The sequence below is a fragment of the Wolffia australiana genome, chromosome 7 (assembly GCF_029677425.1).
Source record: "Wolffia australiana isolate 7733 chromosome 7, ASM2967742v1".
Lineage (NCBI taxonomy): Eukaryota > Viridiplantae > Streptophyta > Magnoliopsida > Alismatales > Araceae > Wolffia > Wolffia australiana.
In genome coordinates this window covers 13,862,933-13,879,951 of record NC_135841.1, presented here as the reverse complement: position 1 = coordinate 13,879,951, position 17,019 = coordinate 13,862,933, and positions in this window count along the sequence as shown.

The following is a 17,019-nucleotide window of genomic DNA, read 5'->3' as shown; positions in this document are numbered from 1 at the left end:
GAGTGAGAAAGAGACATATATAGATAGAGGGAGAAGGATAGAGAGGAAGAGAGGGAGCCAGAAAGAGAGAGATATAGATAGAAAGAGAGGATAGAAAGAAAGAGAGGGAGAGAGAGTGAGTGAGAAAGAGAGATATAGATAGAAAGAGACGAAGAGAGGGAAAGAGAGAGGGAGCGAGAAAGAGAGAGATATGGATAGAAAGTGAGGGATAGAAAGAAAGAGAGGGAAGGAGAGAGAGAGGGAGAGAGAAAGAGAAAGATATAGATAGAAAGAGAGGGATAGAGAGGAAGAGAATTAGAGAGAGGGAGCAAGAAAGAGAGAGATATAGATAGAAAGAGAGGGATAGAGAGGAAGAGAGAGAGAGAGAGCGATAGAAAGAAAGGAAGTGTGAGAGATAGAAATAGAGAAAGAGACAAATATATAGAGAGGAGAGAGATAGAAAGAGAAAGAGAGAGGGAGAGATAGAAAGAAAGGGGGAGAGGGAGAGAGAGATAGAAAGAGAGGAAGGGAAAGAGAGAGAGAGAGAGGGAAAGAGAGAGAGAAAAAGACAGAGAAAGAGAGAAAGAGAGGGAGAGAGGGAAAGAGAGAGAGAAAAAGACAGAGAAAGATAGAAAGAGAGGGAGAGAGGGAAAGAGAGAGAGAAAAAGACAGAGAAAGATAGAAAGAGAGGGAGCAAAAGAGAGGGAGAGAGGGAAAGAGAGAGAGAAAAAGACAGAGAAAGATAGAAAGAGAGGAAGCGAAAGAGAGGGAGAGAGGGAAAGAGAGAGAGAAAAAGACAGAGAAAGATAGAAAGAGAGGAAGCGAAAGAGAGGGAGAGAGGGAAAGAGAAAGAGAAAAATACAAAGAAAGATAGAAAGAGAGGAAGCGAAAGAGAGGGAGAGAGGGATAGAGATATATAATGAAAGAGAGGGAGGGAGGGAGGGAAAGAGAGAGAGGAAGAGAGAGATATATGGAGGGAAAGAGAGAGAGAGAGAGAGAGAGAAAAAGAGAGAGATATAGAAAGAGAGGGAGGGAGGGAAAGAGAGAGAGAGGCAGAGAGAGATATAGACAGAGAGGGAGGGAGGGAGGGAGGGAGGGAAAGAGAGAGAGGCAGAGAGAGAGAGAGAAAGAGAGAGATATAGAAAGAGAGGGAGGGAGAGAAAGAGAGAGAGGCATAGAGAGAAAGAAAGAAAGAGAGAGAGAGAGAGAGACAGAGAGAGAGAGAGAGACAGACATAGAAAGAAAGAAAGAAAGAGATAGGGAGGGAGGGAAAGAGAGAGACAAAAAAAGATAGATTTAGATTTTATATTTTTAAGTGTTCACCACCGTCGATGAAATCATAAACCATTTTCATTTCACACGTCTAGAGCTCCTCGTCATCCATTGTGTCTCGTCCATAGCAAAGTCATCATGTTATCTATAATTGTGTTGTTAATATTGACAAATATGTGATGGTTGATGACTATTGACATATCAACGTTGGCGATATATTAGCTCTAGCCTAACAAACATTTTCATTTGTGTGTTCTTCTTGGGGCAATGTTACTTCTAGACGCAGATGCAAGACAATGGTGATTGTCTTTAGATGGTTTTTTCTTCCAAACACACATATATAATCTGTAAATAATACTACAAGTAATAAAAGTTGAATGTTCTTAATGGAATTGAACCAACTTTTATCTTTATTTTCAAATCTGATAGCATGCTTAAATGTTTAATGATATACCTTGAATGCTCATATAGTATATCAAATTAATATGCATATCATGTTATCATAGAAAATTATGATCTTATTGATTTCCTAACTCTTCTTATGTTCGTATCAAACGTGCATGTTGATTCCATGATTATATAGAATTGATTATTTACCAATTGAAGGGTAATCTATGTTGGGTTATGAGGTTCTGATTCAAATGAAACTTGAATGATTGTAAATTGGGAGAAGTATAATGGAATCATAACACACCTTAAAACCTGATGATCGATATCGTGAAACTATTAAAACCTGAAGAAGTATTATGTAATCATAACAATCCTCAGATTTGCAATTTCTCAATTCATATGTGAAGACATATTGTGACGCTTAAGCATGAAGCCTCTTGATGTATCCACATTCATTGTCATGCCCAATCTCCTCTATCTGGATGATTCATGTTTTCAATCCACCATCATCATTTAGTTATCCCGATCAAAACAAGATGAGAGGGGAGCAGTGGAGGGAAGGGAAAAGAAGGGTGGGAACCTAAATAATTTTGATATTGGTGAAATTTCTTCAGGATTTTCTCCTAATTATATTTAATAGGAATTTTTTATAAAAAAATTTAAACCTTTTGCATATCTGAAATCCTTAAGACCATTACATGTGGATATCTAGGCCCTAGTATCAATCTAGTTAATAACCAAAGGTGCCCATTGACCTTTATCGACAAACCATATTAATTATCTATAAAAATATCAAGATTAATTAATGAAGGATTGATTTAATTGAATATATATGTAGAGTGTCAAGCTATTCCTCATGCTCTAGAATATACAAATGAGTATATTGCATCTCTCCTAGAATCTTATTCTCATCAAATATAATGTATGTATAATCCCTCGTCCACTTGGAACTCCTAGGATGACTTATTGCATGGTCAATTATTAAGCCCTTATTGATCATTATAATTAGTAATATTGTTTTAGAAAACTGTTAGGTGAATCTTCTATGATATTCCACTACCTCAAATAAGGACTTAATCCCATGTTATTCCTAGAGTTGTGCCATCAGATACCAATGGTAGACAACCCATATGGGCCACTTAATCATCTTCATGAACTCCTAACTGCACTTGAGCTAAGACGGTTTAGATTTCCATGATTATGAAATCATAGGTCACATTTTGAGTACAATTTCCATCCAAATATGCCTTTAGTGTTGTGTGTCTAAGGTCCACTTACACCATGGATTCATAATAATCGATTTACTGAACTCTTTCCCCAAAGAACACCCATTATATGTCATTAGTGTCTCCACATTAATGGCTACATGTTTGACAATACTCAGACATATGCGTGAGACTAGATAGCGTTATTATCCGGATATTTTGAGGTCTTTTTTAGTATCACTAAAATAAATATATTGAAAACATATTTGAAGACTAGTTATCTCAATATGATGATATCATCGTAATTCAGTTGGTATTAACATTCATTCATGGACTTCATTACAAGCATCACACATGAATTATGATGATATGAATGATTGGCTAACCAACCATACATGTTTCCATGGCTTGCTGCATATGTGCTAAGACAAATTAGATATTGTTATCTTTGGTGTCTCAAATCCAATGGCCAATTGCACAATCATGATATGAACCAACAGAGTTGATTTTTATATATAATGCTATTTGAGGATTGATATAGAGCATTACCTAAAGAACACTCACTATCTATGGTTCATATTTTCATATTAACGAAAAGTCTTCCCTTAAAGTTCATATTTTCATATTGACGACCCTTGATTGCTGGTTTGGTTTGAAATCTCAATAAGAATAAACAAACACGTCGGAACCAAAAATCACTATTCATCCAATGAAAACCGTTAGCCTGATCTGATCACTCTAGGTTTACTCTCCTCATATCAAGACAGCCCATGCCTACGCTACAAAGTTGCATCCAAAATCATTACAAATCAACTAGGGAACTTCCTTGATAGCCTTATCTCGCCTAAAAAGTGTGGTTTTGTCAAGGGTCGACAGATTCATGACAGTATCATGCTCGTTCAAGAGCTAGCCCAGTCCTTAAACGCTTATATTATGGGCTCAAATGTCATCATCAAACTAGATATGGAGAAGGCCTTTGATTGAGTTGAGTGGAACTTCCTTACCAAAGTGTTGAGGCACTTTGGATTCACAGATGCGTTCATCGATCTTGTTGATGCCTGCATTAGAGAGAATCATTTCTCTCTCCTGATGGATGGAAACTCCACTGGCTTCTTCACGGCCACGAGAGGTCTAAGGCAAGGTGATCCTATCTCGCCCACCCAATCGCTCACACGTGCGGTCGACCATGGCCTCATCCAACCGTATTTTATAAAAAGGGGCTGCCCAATCCTCTCGCACTCTCTATTTGCCGATGATGCCATCATCTTCCCGCTACTCACAAGGATGCCTCCCGTTCGACTATCTTGGATGCCCTATCTTTCGTGGGCCCGCTAGGCATTAATACTTTGATGCCTTGTAGGGTAAACTTAGAAAGAAACTAGAGGTATGGAAACTTCGTTTCCTATCCCTTGGAGGACGTATCCAACTTATTCGACATGTCCTCATGAGTATCCCGCTACACATCCTCGCGGTCCACTCACTATCTCTTATAGTCCTCCGCTCAGTGGAACGACTATGCGCACGTTTCTTATGGTCCGGTCACCTCAAGGGAGAGAGTCGTCATCACTGGGTTTCTTAGGAGAAAGAATGTCGGCCGATGGCCGAGGGGGGGTCTAGGGATCAGACGCCTCACGAACGTCCAGGAAATGTTTTAAAAGAAGCTCGTATGGCGTATGCGCACCACACACTCCCCAGCGGGAAATTTTATTTCAGCCAAGTATGGAGAGTGGGCCTATCGAGAGATAGATATCCAGCGCCATCGTAGATGGCGAACGTGGCAACGCCACTGGTTTGAGATCGCTCAGGTTACACGCTGTCATATTGGTCGAGGAGAAATTAGCACCTGGTTTGATACCTGGCATGCTGACGAGCAGTTTGCTCACCACCCATAGTTTGTACCACAGCGAGTGCGACTCACAGTTGCCCAACTGCTTCTAGGCAGCACACAACACCTATGGGAGCATCATGGGCTCCCTTTAGCCACGTTATCTAAGGTCTAGACTACCCCAATCGAGTCGACTCCCGAATGTGACATTTGGACGCTCACACTCAATGGTGCCTACTCATGCAGATCTTCTTGGGAGCATTTCCGTGAGAAATCCCCCATCCAGCACTAGGGTCACTGCATATGGCATCCAACGATCCTTACTCCCGTCTCCTTTTTCCTCTAGAGACTCTTACATAGTGGCCTTCCGACCGATGATCGAGTGATCCGTATAGGTCACTCTCTCAGCTCTCGTTGCCATTGTTGTCCCACATCCCCACACACTGAGACCATGACACATCTTTTTTTCCATAGTGAGACAACCGTAGACTGTTGGTGCCAAATCACACATCATTAGCGCCCAATTCTTCATACTCCACTGACCCTGTTCGAGTGTTTTGGCAAGGTGTTTCTCTCGCCAACATGCTCGCAGCAGAGCCTCATCCTACACATCACCATAGCTTATTTACTATGGGGGATATGGAAAGGGCGAAATTCTTCTCAATTTGCAGGTTCGCCCATGCGTGCCGTGGATATCATGCGGCGCGTCAAGTTATGGATACGGCGCATCTATCATCTCATCCCTCCCTGCGTGTGCAACTCCGTACCCGTGTGCGACTTCCTTTCCTCCCGGGGCAGTCCGGTGACCCCTACCCTTATTCGCATTCAGCTAAAGGTTGTCCGTTGGTACCCACCTCCAATCGGCATCCTCAAATTGAATGTGGATGGCGCGGCTAAAGGGAACCCGGGGCCAACAGGGGGAGGGGGTATCCTCCGCGATCATACAGGGAGTATTCTCTTTTTGTCATAGAATCAGACTCACAAGTGTTAGTAGAGATGCTCTGTGCAGGTACATCATGCGGTGCCGACCTCGCACAATTAGCGTACGTCATCAATTACGAGAAGGTAACCAGACACCAAATGCCCTCGCCAACCACACGGTACACACACGCACCTCTTCTTCCCTTTTTCTTTCTTGGCAGGTGCTCCCTCCGACAGCTAGGGGCTGCTATCGCATCGACCGTCTCAACTTGGCGACTCTCCGCACGCGTCACATACTCTTGCCACCAGGCCCGCAGGATTGGCGGATTGCATGGAACATTCGAGGTGGGAACGCCCATCCTTCCGCCTAATCCGAAGCCGTATCATCTCAAGCTAGCGGGGTGGACTACGCCCGCCTTGAAAGGAGCCTCATCACGCACCTCATCGTTGCCACTGGTCGGAGGCGAGGACAGCTCCCACACTGCTCCATCATCGTCACAAGGGACGCTCCGGCAAGATGTCGATGCGAGCAATTCTCCGAGCACTTGCCAGGTATCACTTATGTATCTTTTTGTTTTCTGCACATGGGCGTAGACGAGTGGGATCCGAGTGTACTTGGGATATTTATACTCGCTCCACACCTATAAACGTTGATAAAAAGTTCACTTTATAAATAAAATCCCCCTGGGTGGCGTCCAGGGCACGGATGGATCGGTCGACGGGAACAACCCCAGGGTTGGCCGTACCCGCCACCGTGTTTTTTGTTTTATTAAAAATATATATATATATATAGATCTTCATATTAATGGCAATAAGATCTACCATATTCAACATATGTGTGGGATTATACAATGAAATTATATCTGGACATTTGATGTCTATATCAATTTTATTTTGGATACAAATATTTAGAATAAATGTTTAAAGACTAGTGATCGTTGTATTTTGATATCATCATAATTTACTTAGTCATACAATTGGGCTTCATTATAAACATTACATATGAAGAATCATGAATTAAGATTTATTTCGATTAACATAAATAAGACATGGAAGTCTTGGTCACTTTTCAGGCCATGTGATATCCATCAAATAATATATCCCACCCCTTGAAACAAACTAATTTATATCACATTTTTTAGTCTTACATGTCTTTAAGTCTCTTCCTACAGCATCCTTAAATCTTTTGAATTTAGGTTCTATGTCCTCACACTATCTTAATAAATCGTATAACATTGATTATGTGTAACATTAGAACATATAAGAGTGAATATTTCACTACCAATACTAAAAAAATATGCTGAATCTAGTGTAGAATCAACATAAACATCATTATCAAGGACATAGCCTAACTACTTATACATTAATTGAGCACATATTTCATGGGACTTGAAATTCCTTGTAATATCCAATCATATTTCAGTTCTAATGCTATGGCATCCTCATGGTAGCATTGGAAGCCACTAGATTTGGTTGAAATACAACATTTGAAGGGATTATATTCAAATGGAGCCACTATAGTGGTACAATAAAGCCACATCAATCCTTTAGGCTTAGTTCACTCTCGAGATTAGCAGGGATTTTGGTGGGACAACAAACCCAATAGTAGTATCTTAAGACAATAACAGAAGACCACAATAGTTGTTCCATTTATTTGAGAAATAAATTGATTGCTTTGGCATCAATAGTATGAGAATAATTCTACTGGATGTTACCACTATCTCAATGTGATATTTCTCCTAAGAAGAGAAAAAACTATGAGAAGAAGGCTCATCTTTATGAGCATTCATACCAATGACAAAAGGTAGAGAACTTAAGATGCATGGGATGCATATTTAGTGAATTTGATTTTTAATCATTTGCTAGCTGCTAGCTATACCTTATGGCTAAATCACATGAATCTCCAAACTTGTGAAGTGGATAACATGCCAGTGATCTGCTAGTGTCAATATATGGTGTATGCATCCGTATGCCTTAAAGAGTTGATGGGGGACCATCGCGTCGACACGGACACGGGAGATGTTCGACCGCTCCGAGCCACTCGTGCCAACGTCCGTGACCCCGGAGTTCAAGTACCCCAAGTAAGTTTTATTGTTATTTATCTAAAGTGTTGATTTCAGACCGCGTCGTGCACTGGACCGGTCCCGCCTTTGATATTTTGTTCGCTCTCGTGTAAAGAGGAGGGCCACGTCACTTGACGGAACCCTCCCCTTAGTCTAGTCTCTTGGCACCCTCCCTTCCCCCTCCTATATAAAGGGGAGGCATGCCCGAGGACTGCCTTAGAGAGTAGTGTTCGCCCGTCCCGATGCCGGTACCAGATACCGGTATCGGGACGGATGCTGGACGGATGCCGGTACTGGAAACTTCCGGTACCGGTTTTTTCCGATATCCAGATACCGGATATCGGTATCGGATATCGGTTGCTACAGTGCCGATATCCGATACCGACATCCGTCCGATACCGTGATCCGTCTCCCGTCTCAGGGGGATAGATGACGGTATCGGATATCAGATGCGGATATCGGTTTTCGATATCCGCATCGAATTTCATAAACATTTCATATAAGTTAGTTCTTTTATGAAATTTCATATAAGTTACGTATTTCGAATTTTTAAAGTTTTGAACCTTATTTTCTGGCAACGGCGAGAGCGGGCATCGGCGAGCACCGGCGGGCAACGGCGAGCAACGGCGGGCAACGGCGGCAGAAGGCAACAGGGGTAAGTCGATTTTCAGCTCTCTCTCTATCTTTCCTCTCAGCTTCCTCTTTTTCTCTATCTTTTCTCTCCCGTTATCTTCGTCCTCTCTCAATTTTCTATCTCTCTTCGTCCTCTCCCTCTCTCACTTTCATATCTCTATTTTACTTCTCCCTTTCTCAATTTCGTAGCTCTATTTTTCTTCTCCCTCTCTCAATTTCATATCTCTATTTTTGTTCTCCCTCTCTCAATTTCATATCTCTGTCAATTTCCTATCTCTATTTTTCTTCTCCCTCTCTCAATTTCATATCCCTATTTTACTTCTCCCTCCATCAATTTCATAACTCCATTTTTCTTCTCCCTCCCTCACTTTCATATCTCTATTTTACTTCTCCCTTTCTCAATTTCGTAGATCTATTTTTCTTCTCCCTCTCTCAATTTCATATCTCTATTTTTTTTCTCCCTCTCTCAATTTCATATCTCTGTCAATTTCCTATCTCTATTTTACTTCTCCCTCTCTCAATTTCATATCCCTATTTTACTTCTCCCTCTCTCAATTTCATATCTCCATTTAACTTCTCCATCTCTCAAATTCATATCTCCATTTTACTTCTCCATCGATTAATTTCATAACTCCATTTCTCTTCTCCCTCTCTCAATTTGATATCTCTATTTTACATCTTCCGCTTTCAATATCATATCACTATTTTTTCCCCATCTCTTAATTTCATAACTCTATTACTGCTCTCCCTCTCTCAATTTCATATCTCTATTTCTGTTCTCCCTCTCTCAAATTCATATCTCCATTTCACTTCTCCATCTATTAATTTCATAACTACATTTTCCTTCTCCCTCAATCAATTTTACAACTCCATTTCTCTTCTCCCTCTCTCAATTTCATATCTCTATTTCTCTTCTCCCTCTTTCAATATCATCTCACTATTTTTTCCCCCATCTCTTAATTTCATAACTCTATTACTCCTCTCCCTCTCTCAATTTCATATCCCTATTTCTCTTCTCCCTCTCTCAAATTCATATCTCCATTTAACTTCTCCATCTCTCAAATTCATATCTCCATTTAACTTCTCCATTGATTAATTTCATAACTCCATTTCTCTTCTCCCTCTCTCAATTTGATATCTCTATTTTACATCTTCCGCTTTCAATATCATATCACTAATTTTTCCCCATCTCTTAATTTCATAACTCTATTACTGCTCTCCCTCTCTCAATTTCATATCTCTATTTCTGTTCTCCCTCTCTCAAATTCATATCTCCTTTTAACTTCTCCATCTACTAATTTCATAACTCCATTTTTGTTCTCCCTCCCTCATTTTGATAACTCCATTTCTCCTCTCCCTCTCTCAATTTCATATCTCTATTTTACTGCTTCCTCTTTCAATATCATATCACTATTTTTTCCCCCATCTCTTAATTTCATAACTCTATTACTGCTCTCCCTCTCTCAATTTCATCTCTATTTCTCTTCTCCCTCTCTCAAATTCATATCTCTAGTTTACTTCTCCCTCTCTCAAATTCATATGTCTAGTTTACTTCTCCCTCTCTCAATTTCATATCACCATTTTACTTCTCCATCTCTTAATTTCATAACTCTATTTATCTTCTCTCTCTCTCAGTTTCATATCTCTATTTCTCTTCTCCCTCTCTCAATTTCATAACTCCATTTTTTCTTCTCCCTCTCTTAATTGAAGACGAGCTTGTCTGATTGAGGACCGGCAGAGTAGAAGACCCACATATGGGCATTATTACAACTGAAGAAGAGCTCTTCAACGGTATTTCTTCACCTAAAATCCTTTATTACACTATGGATTTTATTGTTGATTTGGTGTTTAGGTGTGAGTCTAGGCAATGTGATTTTTATGGTTAACTTAGATCTACTTTTCGTGCATATTTTATCACTTCACGATTCTGAAAAAAAACGTCGAAATTGTGGGGAATATGTTAATTACGATGATGAAGATGGAGGTCGTGATTTTTATTATGCCAAGTTTTCTGTACTTCCACTGTTTCGATTGATTATTAATGTATCTAGATTTGAATTTAATTGGTCCAAAACATGTAGGTTAACTTGAAATTGTGCAGAAAGATGAATCCAATTGGAGGCGGTGACCCAGCCCAAGAAAGAGCTGGGTCAGGAGTCGTACGTCCCGAACGTACAGAGGAGGGAACTTCCCGTGTCGTACAGAGTCGGCCTGCATTTAATCGTTCCTCATCATCGACTACTTGAGCTGACAGAAGATGGGTACTATATGCTTCTTGTGCGGAGTTGAACCCGCGCGAAGAGGAGACCCATTAAGAGGCAGGCGGACAGAAGTACAAATGTGTTTTGGCGCCACTTCAAATCATGCCATCCAGATCGTCATGCTGAATTGAAGGGCGAAGTCCCCGAAGAACGTGGTCAAACACGCATCACCGACAGAATGCAGAGCAGGCAACAGGGAGAGCCAAGCCGACGGGGGCCGATCAGGGGGCACACCCCAGACGAGACGAAGAACTGCATTGAGCGGTTCGTATGCCTAACAGATTCTCCATGGAGCATCGTTGACAACGTCGCGTTCAAGGATATGTGGCGGTATGCTACGCTTATAGACCTGGATCCTCCAAGTGCGAAGGTCATAAAGAGGTGGACCATCCAAATGCACGGCCAAATGAAGATTGGTGTGAGGAAGCTTTGGGAGACCGTGGCCCGAGTATCACTGACTGTAGACGCGTGGACTGCGGACAACGGGACCGGGTTGCTAGGCATCACCGTCCACTGGGTGGACGACACGTGGACGTACAGAGAGCGAGTTCTTGCCATCCGTGAAATCGTCGGCAAGAACGACGGGGGGAACATGGCGTACATTGTTCTCCAAGCACTAGATGAGTTCTGTTTGTGGACGAAGGTCAGAACTCAGCGTGTTGATCATTCTATTAGTAGAGCTTGCTAGTTTTCTTGTCTAACGTAATTATGCAGGTCTATGCCGTTACTACGGACAATGCGACGGTGAACAAGAAGATGTTGGCTTTGTTGGCGCGGAAGGTCAGGAGCGTGAACCTGACGTTTACTGCCAGGAGGCACGTCCCTTGTGTCGCACATATTTTAAACATTGTCGTGAAAGCGGCGTTGAAAAGCTTCAACATTCCTTTGGCCCAGAGCATGGAACCTGAAGAAGGAGATGTGATGATGACCGCAGAGCAGTATGACAGCGACCAGGACAATGAACTCGTAGATGTCTACTCAGTATCCGATGAGGTTGACGGGCCGCGCAAGCCATTATGTCTGGGTGACGCAGTTGCGAAGGTACGCAACTTAGTGCGGAGTATTCGAAGCTCTACGCAACGACGAGAACTGTACACCCAAGCATGTGAAGACGACCCCGAAGTTGAGGACACCAACATGGTTGTCCTAGACTGCCCCACCCGATGGAATAGCACGTACGATATGCTGACGGCCGCCATAGAGAAGCGTGATGTGCTGGACGAAGTCTCGACGGCTTTCGGCCGGAAGGCGACGTCCTCGAAGCTGTCGAAGGATGAGTGGGAATTGGTCGGACAATTCTGTCGCATTTTTGGCCGTTTTGCCGTATCCACAGACCATGTCTGCAAGTCCGTGACGCTAGCGATCTGCGATGTCCTACATCTCATTGACGGCCTGAGGGTTCACATGGAGGAACTGGTAGAGCAAATTGAAGATGGCACATTCTTCACATCTGTTCGACATTTGCACGAAGGAGATCGGTCGAATATGGCACAGGCGTGTAGAGCGATGCTTTCCAAACTTAAACAGTACGCGGAGATATTGTGGGCGAATGAGGCGATCATTGCCGCAGCGTTGATGGACCCAATCCACAAAGGGTCAATGCTCCGCCCGGGGGTTCGAGAGGCGACTATCGCGTACGTACAGTCGTTGTTGCCCGGTGACAGGTCGAGCCGTGTTCCGAGAATGGCCGCTCAGAGGGGGCGGCGAGGAGGTGCAGAGTTGGTTGGGTGGCTTAGCACCACTATGCGACATGTGGAACCGGCACCGTTGACAACGCGGTCGGCCTGGGATGAGTTCGACCAGTTCCTTGCGGAGACTGTGCCGAACGAGGGTGTCTACACTCCACTGTCTTGGTGGGCAACGACGGGGGCAAAGCGTTTCCCCTTGCTTGCAGCCGTCGCGAGGGACTTGTTATCTGTATGTGCGACGAGCGCCCCCGCCGAGCGCATGTTCTCAGTTAACGCGCTGTCACGCATAAGCGTTCCGTCTCGCCGATAAGCATTGAAACACTCATCACCGTGAAGTGTTGGCTCCGTGCGGACAACAAACGTTGGTACAATGACGTCGAGCTAGGCGAGGATATTGAGGACGATGAAGATGGTGGGGTTAGCTGTTCTTGAGGTACACGTCACATAACTCAACCAAATATTATTTATACATATTTATCACTACTTATCACTTCTCTTATGCAACGCAGGTGACGATCAGGTGAGCAGAAATCTTTGACAGAGACGTTGGGCTTATGTTTTTTTGACATGGCTGCATTCATAGCCTACCCGTAAATTTTTTGACCGAATATCAAAAAACCGGATTCCGGCGAACACTACTGTATGGTGTCTTTTGTATTAGTAGATTTTTAATGCACTGGCCAGTCATGTAATTAAATATCCCGAATTTACTACGATAATACAGTTGAATGCACTTGCCATTAATTTCTTCATCCCATTCACTAACTATCAAACGCCATAAATGAAAATTAATTACAACCCGTGAGTATGTTCGCTTGAAATGAAAATCGTTTCCAGTTCTTAATTCAATTAACTATGTATGAAACACCATAAACTCAATTAACTTAATATGTTCGTTACTCTTAATAACTAAATCTGCACTCCTCAATACACTAACTACAACACGTGACTTCTACGCTCCCAAATACACTAACTACGCTCCCAAATACACTGACTACGCTCCCAAAAACACTAACTACAACACGGGACTTTGTTCACGTAAATGAAATTTGTATTTACTCTTTAATTCAGTTAACGCAAATTTATTATTATTTTTATGAAATACATCACATAATTCTGTTAGCTTAAAATAAAAATTGTTTTCACTTCTTAATTCAATTAAGAATTATTTATTACTATTTTTTACTGTTTCTTATAACTACAACACGTTAGTCAATATTTTTGTTACCTACATCTATGCTCCCAAATACACTAACTACAACACGGAACTTTGTTCACGTAAATGAAATTTGTATTTACTCTTTAATTCAGTTAACACAAATTTATTATTATTTTTATTAACTGCAACCCGTAATTCTGTTAGCTTAAAATAAAAATTGTTTTTACTTCTTAATTCAATTAACAAATATTTATTAATATTTTTATTAAGTACATCACGTAATTCTGTTTACTTAAAATAAAAATTGTTCTTACTTCTTAATTCAATTAAAACAATTTAATAATATTTTTTACTGTTTCTATTCAGTACAACACGTTAATAAATATTTCTGTTAACTTACATCTACACTCCTTAATACACTAACTACAAACGTGACTTACTTCTCTTAAAGTGAAAACTCCATTAATTTATTAATTCCACTAACTAAATATCAAATGCCATGAATTTTCCCAAGATAACATTAAAATTCTTATTATTTTTATTAACTGCAACCCGTAATTCTGTTAGCTTAAAGTAAAAAAAAAATTTACTTCTTAATTCAATTAAAAAATATTTATTAATATTTTTATTAAGTACATCACGTAATTCTGTTCACTTAAAATAATTTTTTTTTCACTTCTTAATTCAATTTAAAAATTTTATCAATATTTTTTACTCTTTCTGTTCAGTATTACACGTTTATAAATATTTTTGTTATCTACATCTACACTGCCAAATACACTAACTACAACACGTGAGTTTGTTCACGTAAATGAAAATTGTATTTACTTTTTGATTCAATTAATACAATATTATTATTATTTCTATTAATTACAACCACACTCCTTAAGGTCATTTTGAAATGTTAACATCGTTATCAATGGGCCACGGGGCGGCTCAAATGCGTTTCAATTAAAAAGTGGGCCGCCCGTACTTAATACTCTCCCGGAATTTAAAATTTTCCGGTATGTGATAGCAAAAACTGTACAAACAATTCGCCGGATATCGATTTTCGATATCCGGATATCGAAACCGATATCCGGATTCCGAGATCTGCCACGTCCCTACCCCTCCGATATCCGATATCGATATCCGTCCACCACCTAAGGGATGGATATCGGCCGATATCCAATATCCGAGATCCTATACCGTCCCTCTTTAGTCCGGATATCGGATATCGGTTGTCCGATATCGGATATCGGACAGATATCGGGACGGGCGAACCCTATTAGAGAGTCATTTTGAAAGAAACCATGTATGTTCGTTTTTTTTTTAGTAGCTAATAATAGCAACTACGTTTTTCCCTTCATCCTCTACCTCTGGTCGCTTGTTGGTCTCCCTTCACCGTCCACCCCACCCGTGACCTTGATCCAGGATCGCCTCTCGACTGTCTGAGAAATCCGTGCAAGTCTCTGGGTGGACATCTTCGGCCACTCGGGATCGACTGACTTCCTCGATCAGCCGGCGCCCCTTCATTCTACTGAGAAGCCCGTGCATGTTCCCCCCCGTTGAGTCTTATGTGCGCATCGCCGGGAAGATCTACTGTCGCTAGTGTTCGAGTCCCGTTCTGCGTGACCAGGACTGCTGGTCCTTATCAGGTCGCTCGGATCCCACCTTGAACGGCACTCCTGAACTCGTGCCGACGACCCGGTCTGGTTCCTCCACCTCCGGGAGTACTGCGACCGAGCCCGCCCCTGCGCGCTCGTGCGCGACTGTGACACGTTGTCGCCCTTCTTCGGGACCCCTTTCATAATCTGAGCTCCCCTAAGCTGAGCTGCCGCCGTCACCGTTAGACCTCAAATCGTCCGCACGCGCTCCAGGAGATCACTCAGCGCGGCATCATCCCCTGGTGCGCCTCGTGGGCACAATCGCGCAGACCCGCGCCTTCTGCGCACGTCCTGTACCCGCGGTACGGTCCTCTGCGTCGGTCAACGCGCGGACGACCCCGACCAACGTCCGCCCTTCTCGGTGTGACGACGCCCTGGTTCTGCTGGTCCCTGTTCACCCTGCGCGCCCCGCGTGCCCAATAGTTTAACTCCATCGGCAATTGTTTCGAACGGTCAACCACGACGGATCTGCCTGGGAAACGTCCGAGCCTTCTCCAAAGGTCCTCTCCCAGTACAACTGTTGGCTGACTCCGTATATCTGGCGTGGGTATTCTCTCGACTGCACGTCGTCCGCACGGCAACATCAGGTTCCATCTCGCCTCCCCTCGTTATACAGTATCATTGCTCTTTGCAGTGTTGTACTGAACCTTTATTTTCGTCTAGTGTGGATAGGCTAGCCACCTACTGTGAGTGATAGGATTCTCCCTTGAGATTGACGTCCAAACTCTGTCATCGTGGGTAAACTCCGTCGGGTCGTCGAATGCCCGTCACGTCGTGCTCGCTCGTAGGATGCCGCGGGTCACTTGGAGTCGACCGGAACTGCTCGTCCCCTTTGGATTTTACTGAACCTTCGCCCCACCGTCAGCCCGCCCTCGTCGCTCTACGAGGAAATTTGAACGTGCATTCATCATCATAATTGACACGCATCGAACTTCGCTATGATGTAACACGAGCCGACGATCCCGGCGTTACCGTGTTACATCAAGAGTATTAAAACTTTTTCATGAGATCGTAGTTAATAATACTTGAGTATGGAGTTCACATTGTTTATGAAGGATAATGTTATCCTATCTCAACTAACTCATCCACTTACATCTCAAATGAATGGCTCTCAAAAAGGTGGAGTCACACTTTGTTGGACACAGTGGAATCCATGACGAACAACCTAAGACTTCTAGTGAACCCACTTGTACATGCTCTCATTGCAGTCCCATGCATACCGAACTTGTTACCTTGTAAATCTGTAAATTCCAATCCATAAGTGTGGTGGAAAGAGAATCAAGTCCCACTTTACAAATGGGAAGTCTAGCCCATAAGATGAGGCTTGGTTCAGATATGCTGGAGTTGAGAATTATGTGGTATGAATTTTATGGATGCCCAAATTAGATAATTTGAATACTACTTTTACCATCCTAAGGAATTGAAATTTTTGTTGGCTAATGATTGTGTTCTTGGAAGACATATTTTCTATGAGAAGACAATGGGAGGACATAGTCCTAAACTTCCAGATCAAAGTATCATAACCTCATTAGACAAGGACTTAGTCCTAAACTTCATCAAAAGTATACCAAAGAAGTTAATATGTTTGGTATAGAGGACTATGTAAGTTGATCATAATGTTGGACATCATGACTTTTTGTCAATGTCAAAATACTCTATCTTAGATATGGTGATCTCTAAAATATGAAGAGGCTATTTTAACTTTTGAATTGAGAAAGAACTTATGAATTCTGAAATTTGGTCTACACACTTCAACAAGTTTGGAAGTATGTCGACACTCTTAAGGGTATGGTACCCATTATGAGTAAGTGAATCCTTTGATAAAGATCAGATGTTGATGGACATGGTGAAATAGTTCAAAGGGAAAGTTCATGGAGGAAGGGTTCGCACTAGCTGCCATGATAAAGTACACCAGAATCGTTCTCACCATAGAAGAACATTATGAGTATGGAATCTAGAAATGGATCAGGGTGTATA